The sequence below is a fragment of the Solanum lycopersicum genome, chromosome 9, assembly GCF_036512215.1.
Source record: "Solanum lycopersicum chromosome 9, SLM_r2.1".
NCBI lineage: Eukaryota > Viridiplantae > Streptophyta > Magnoliopsida > Solanales > Solanaceae > Solanum > Solanum lycopersicum.
The window spans coordinates 24,456,060-24,462,330 of NC_090808.1; the positions used below are offsets into that span (position 1 = coordinate 24,456,060).

Sequence of the window (6,271 nt, forward strand, 5' to 3'; positions counted from 1 at the left end):
ATGCATATTTGATTCCTAAATTACAGAATTATATGCATTACATTCTTAGAACATTATTTATCTAATTTTGCGGCTTGAAAGCACTTTAGTGGAACTCATTCTACCTTTCCATAACGATTGTTTTTTTTTGAGCCACTAAATAATTGAAAGAGTTGTGTATGTAGATTTTTTTTAAAAAAAGTTTCTAACCTTTTCATATTTATTTGTATCATGTAGAATTAATTTCATATGTATATTGAACAATTTATAGAACATTCCATGAGTGATTAAATATTTATGCTTAGTGGGAGTTATTATAACCCAACTAATCGGGTCGTGAGGACACCTGCTTCAACATCTAGATAGGAGAATTCTTATTCGAAAAGTCAAACATAAAATGTGAAACTGTTTAAAATTTAAGTTAAACACTTAAATTAATTATTGAAATGCTCAAAGTTAGTTAAAATAAAGTACCTTTTTAAAAATATTTTGAACCCTCCCATAGAATTAGTCTAAACAAGTACAAGAGCTTTAAAAGATTACGAAATTCAAAAATAATAAAATATAACTCCGACCCCAGAGAGGAGAGGTAGAAGTTGTCGAGGATCATTTTCGTCTTCAACTAAGAAACGCCAGTGATCCTGCAACCTAATTATGTCAAGTAGCATAACAAGTGTAGTATCAATATAAACAACATGTACTAGTAAGCATCATCGATTAATTCCGAATCACCACATAATATCATTCAAATAATAAAAAAAATATGAAACTTGAAGATATATTATAATACACCCCTGATCCTTTAGCCACCACCCTTACTACCGGATACCACCATCTTTGGATTGATTCATTCAGTCTCAAGTCACCTCACCTCCCTCTGGTGCCAAACCCACAATCTCGGACATTTCATCCTCTTATCATATCATAACCTAATTCTTCTATCACATAAAATCTGAATTTTTTTTACTAAATTAAGCCATTATTTAAAGTAATATATTAAAAAATTATGTTTTTTCTAAAATTTTATAAAATTAGTATAAACGTATTTCACAGTAACGTTTTAGGATATATTTTATTTTTTAAAAATCTGACGGCGTTAGGTTTAGAAATGTTACTCAAAGTAACGTTTTACACTAAAAACGTTACTCATAAATAAGTTTTCTAATATATGACAGTCAAGTTTTACTCTTAAAACGTTACTCACAATAACGTTTTTTAATAATCCAATCGCACAAATATAACTATATAGTAATGTTTTACTGTAAAAACGTAATTTTCAATTATGAGACCGTGAATACCGTTTTTATTATAAACCTTAAATGTGCTACCATTGCTATTCTACCTTAAGTTCATCAGAAGACTAACCTGTTGTTTTTTCTTAATGTTTTTATAAAGCATTTAATTTCTTTCCTTTCTTTTGTTTTTAGTGGACCGCCTATTTACTCCTAAAATTGCAAGTTTCTACGAAGAATTTTAATTGAGTTTAATTGTGCTACCATTTGCTTGCTTCACTTCGGTGACGTTTGTTTGATAGCATTTATCTAAAGTGCTTGCTTGAACTGCTTTTTCATTTACCTCTTTTAGAACATTTCCAATTTCAATTTTAGTTGCTTTGTTAGTGCAAACTCTCTGAAAACTGCTTCTTCATTTTCCTTTGAATAAGAAAAGGACACAGCTAGCTAGCATCAGTTCTACCTCTTTTGACTTAATCAAGATCAGTCATGACACAGTAATAACTATTAAGTCATGCAATATGCAGCACATAGCTAAACACATGACTACATGCTAACGGAAGAATAAGTATGGCCACTTAATCCCAAAGTAATTTTAAGACATAAGAATCAATAATCGCAATGAATTCCTTTCATATAGCCAAAATATATATTCATATAAAATGCAATGACTTCGATTTGAAGGAATCACAACATAATTACAAAAAGGACAAGATAGTATTGTGAGCAACGTTTTAGGAATAAAACAAAGTCATGTATTAGAAAACGTATTTGTGAGTGACGTTTTTAGTGTAAAACATTATTGTGAGTAACGTTTCTCAACCTAAAGCCGTCAGATTTTTTAAAAATAAAATATATCCTAAAACGTTACTGTGGAATACGTTTATACTAGTTTTGTAATTTTTTTTTTAAAAAAACATATTATTTTGATAAATTACTTTAAATAATGGCTTAGTTTGATAAAAAAATTCCATAGAAGCTTCTCCACCACTCATTCTACCAACAACAAAATTCCTCTGTTAACTCCATTCCTAATCTCATATCCGCCAACTAACAATAATTGACCAACAAAACTACTTATTTCTCCTTTAACTTAACCTACAAATGGTTTAATACTAGTTTGGGTGACTCAGACCACCCCAGGGATTCCTGAAATATCGCATCTCAAATGCAGTAATCGGCCCACACAAAAGGCATCCCAACCTTTAATTACACCAATACGACTACTCAAAGACCAACATAAAACAGTCACATTATGAAACGTAAATTCAATTCACTCATGAAACTTAACACATAAATAATCAATGTACTAGGCGTGGTACACGAGCCAACCATTAGTATGTATCGACATGCTTTATACATACATTTTACTTCACTACTACTACTATATTAGAAAAAGCTTGATTTCAACATGTGTGTTTCATCTCTAGGGATCTATTTTGTTTTCGCGTGTCTGTGTAGTCACCCTTCTTTACACGTGGCTTCCATGCCTGACCTTTATCTCTATTGTATGCTTTCATTTATGTTGAAGAAGATTAGAAGGTCTTTAGCAGAATCAACCATGAAAACAATATTAAGGTATTTCTTTTCTTCTCTTCGTCTTCAATTTTTTTTTTTCGAATTTTGTTTGTGCATAAAGATGAGAGTTCATATTTATAAATCTTTCCTGCTCTAATTTTTGGGTTTAAAAGTTTGATCGTTATGTTAGTTAAAATCTTAATAGAATTTGAATTAGGGCAAACACTGAGATGAAATTTACCCTGTTATCTCTCTAGAGTTATAGTCATCCGACTCACTGCCTCGCTTATCACCATCCGAACCAAATTTGAAAATTGTATTTCTCAATCAATTTTATTACTATTAAGGTTCCTATTATTCTTATTGTTTTCGGGTAGGTTTAGTCTGTGTTATTGTGGTCAACTTCGGAGTAATTATCAATTTTTTTGCGTTGTTTATGTTGATTGTTTGTTATTCTTGGATTCACATGTCTGCTTATATGTAAAAAAAAAATTATGACCAGTCCACTTTTCATTCAAATTATTTATCCCAAATTTGAAACTAAGTCTCTACTGTCCTACACTCAATGCTTACAAAACTAACTCAATTGTTCTTTCAATTAAATGCTAAAAGTGAGTTTTTATTCTCCCTTGTTTGTGAATTTATTTTGAAAAAAAAAATCAGCTGTTGAAAGTTCATAAACATTTTAATTGTGATGAGGCACACTTAGATGTCGATTTATAAACATGGCATCTAACTATGTATTTTTATAAAATTTTCAAGTATTCTGCTCTTTATAATTTGTGATGAACAAAGTTTTGGTGTTTTGTGCAATGGAAAAATGTACTTTTAAATATATAAAGAAAATGTTATTAAAGATGTTTGAGATTGTAATGAAAATTAACTAATGTCTATATTTTAGTACCTTGGAGGACTCATGTTATTCGGAGCAACATATTCATTCTCGATGGTGATTAGGAGGGGTAGTAGGAATAAATGGTGGTATCAACATATCTTTTGTTTATCGATAAATTAAAAATTAATGAAATTTAAGACTTTCTGCCTTTTATTAACGGGCTATGCAAGTCGGGAAATACCCAAACAACAGTCAATTTACTGGGAAGCACGAAAAGAGAAAATCGTGAACCTAACATTCTGTCTTATAACACCATAATTGACATTTCATGTAAAGATAAAATGGTAGAAGAGACCCACAAATTTTTCACTGAAATGATTGATGAAGGCATTCCTCATGATATTGTTTTATACATTACAATTATTCAAGATTTTTTTTTATACTTTTGGGCTTTGGGAACAAGTTAAGAAGCTACTAAATCAGATGAAATGTCCAGATATTTATACTCAAATTTCAGTCTCATTAATTGGCAGAGAATGGTCGTTGCTCCACAGTAGAGACAACATGGGAAGAAGAGTAGAAGACTACGCATATGCGTCCGCCGCACTGGATGGTGAGGCTCTAACATCTGGTCAGTTCTTATTTATTTATGCAAAGAGGTTGAATACACTATTCCGCAAACAATAGTTACTAATTTACTATAATATACGTGTGAAGTTGAAATTAAGGAAAAATATATAAATTTTTAGCGAGAAACTAATTGTAATTTATATGATATAATATATATGTAAGACACCACAAAGAATGTGACATGTCACATAAGACACGTCTGTCTACTTGTTTCAACTTTATACAAGTTTACTTGCTTACTTGCGACAAGTTGCTCGACCAGAGGTAAGGTTGGGTCCCGGTCTTCCTACTTCCTCTTCGCATTCATGAAGGGGTGCTAAGACTAAAGGATAAAGGATAAAAGAGTAGGGTTGGAACTGTAAATCGAGGACACAACCAAGATCACTTGAGTAAGCAAATGTGTTTGTTATATGCAACTGCCTTATTTATTTAAAGTTATATCATACATTGTCCATAAATTGTTTCTACGTAACTGGAAGTTATTGACTAATATGTAAACTTAGTCGTCTTGTCGTTAATCTTGTTTCTTTACATACAAATAATGGAAAATAGAAAACTTATCATGAACGTTACTCACTCGTGAAGGCAAAATCTATGAATTTTCGCTCTTCTTTAACTCAACTTTGATGCTTTCAATTAGTCCGTACTCCCTTATAATACTACTGGTAAGCTATTGTTTAGCAGAAATTTTTCATTTTAATCATATATGCATTATTTTGTTCAATATTTGCTTTTTTATTTGATAAAACATTTTGCTTTGTAATATGTTGTTCTTAGAGTAATTTCATCATATTATTTATTGTTGTTTCTTTTTTATCCTTGTGTTGGATTAGCAAAATGCATGTCATTTTCTTCCTACTTGGGCAAAATTTCTTTGTGCCTATTAAATAAGTTGTGATTGTGGAGAATTGCTTTGGTAAAGTTTTTTTTTTTTTGGGAAGAATTAGTTAGTTGAGGGTGTTACTTGGAAGGATCTCCTGTTATCCGAGTATCCTCTCAATCTATGTCCAAAATCACAGAGACACACTTACACTATACTAAGGTCTTATAACCCTCTGAACTAATTTTATAAGTAATTTTCTACCCCTTTTCGGCCTACGTGGCACTAGTTTGAAAAAAAAAGTCAACCATCGTTGGGCCCACAAGATAGTGCCACGTAGGTTTAAAAGGGATAAAACATTATTAATAAAATAAGTTCAGGGGCAATAGGACCTTAGTATAGTATAAGTGTGTCTCTGAGATTTTGGTCATAGGTTGAGGAGGTACTTGAGCATTATTCCCCTGCTATCCTCATGTCATCTCTTTCCCTCTGCAAGTTATTTGTTTACATCCATTAGTTTATAAGGGATTTTAGAGGGAACAAATGACTCCTGTAGATCAACCATTTACATTTCTCCTTGGATCATTTATTTTATTTGGAAGATCAGTCACCTAAAATATGATAATCACGTGATTTTAATTCCATTTGTATGTTGCAGTAGCATTGAACTTTCAGGCGAAGGAAGAAAGTAACCTATGGAGTTTAGAATTGAACAAGTTATCTTATATGTAAGACAAGCATCTTCGTAGCATAATTTGATCTTGTTCGAGCTAGCTATAACAAGAAGCAAGGTACATAGATGGAATTATTGTTCTTGTGAATTTGTTGACGCATAGTCTGTATTTTGCAGATATTTGTAAAGAAATAGCCAAATAATGTCCATTTGTATGAAAACTCTTCGTCACAATTTTTTTTAGTTCAATACGTGCCTACTTGTTATATCGAATTGTGCATGTTGAAACCAAATACGCTATATATATCTCTTCAGGATGAGGCGCGGATATCTCCCTCTCTTTAAGGAGATTCAAGCCCACTGCAGCAAATGTTTTCACCGGTCCAGCAATAGTCCTCTTTAACTTGTCCCCTCCAGGATACAACAGCCTTCACAAAGTATAACTCAACAACTTTGGACAAGAGTTGAGTTCAAAGCTCCACAAAAGAGAACACCTCCCTTCAACTAATAAAAACTCTCTTTTAGACTAACTCTTTCACATTTTGTTTTCTCTTATGTTTTGTGTGTCTCTAAAACTAAATGAA

The 6,271-nt window shown here is 31.7% G+C and overlaps 1 long non-coding RNA gene across 2 annotated transcripts; it reads left to right on the forward strand.

Moving 5' to 3' along the window:
* Window positions 1–2,481: 2,481 nt before the first annotated feature.
* Window positions 2,482–5,921, forward strand: LOC101253416 (uncharacterized). 2 transcript variants are annotated; one of them, XR_003248251.2, is made up of 3 exons: window positions 2,482–2,789; window positions 4,098–4,177; window positions 5,673–5,921. It is a non-coding gene; the product is annotated as an uncharacterized lncRNA (long non-coding RNA). The 2 variants fall into 2 exon arrangements; XR_011211604.1 differs by having other exon boundaries at window positions 2,627–2,789; window positions 4,098–4,195.
* Window positions 5,922–6,271: the final 350 nt, after the last annotated feature.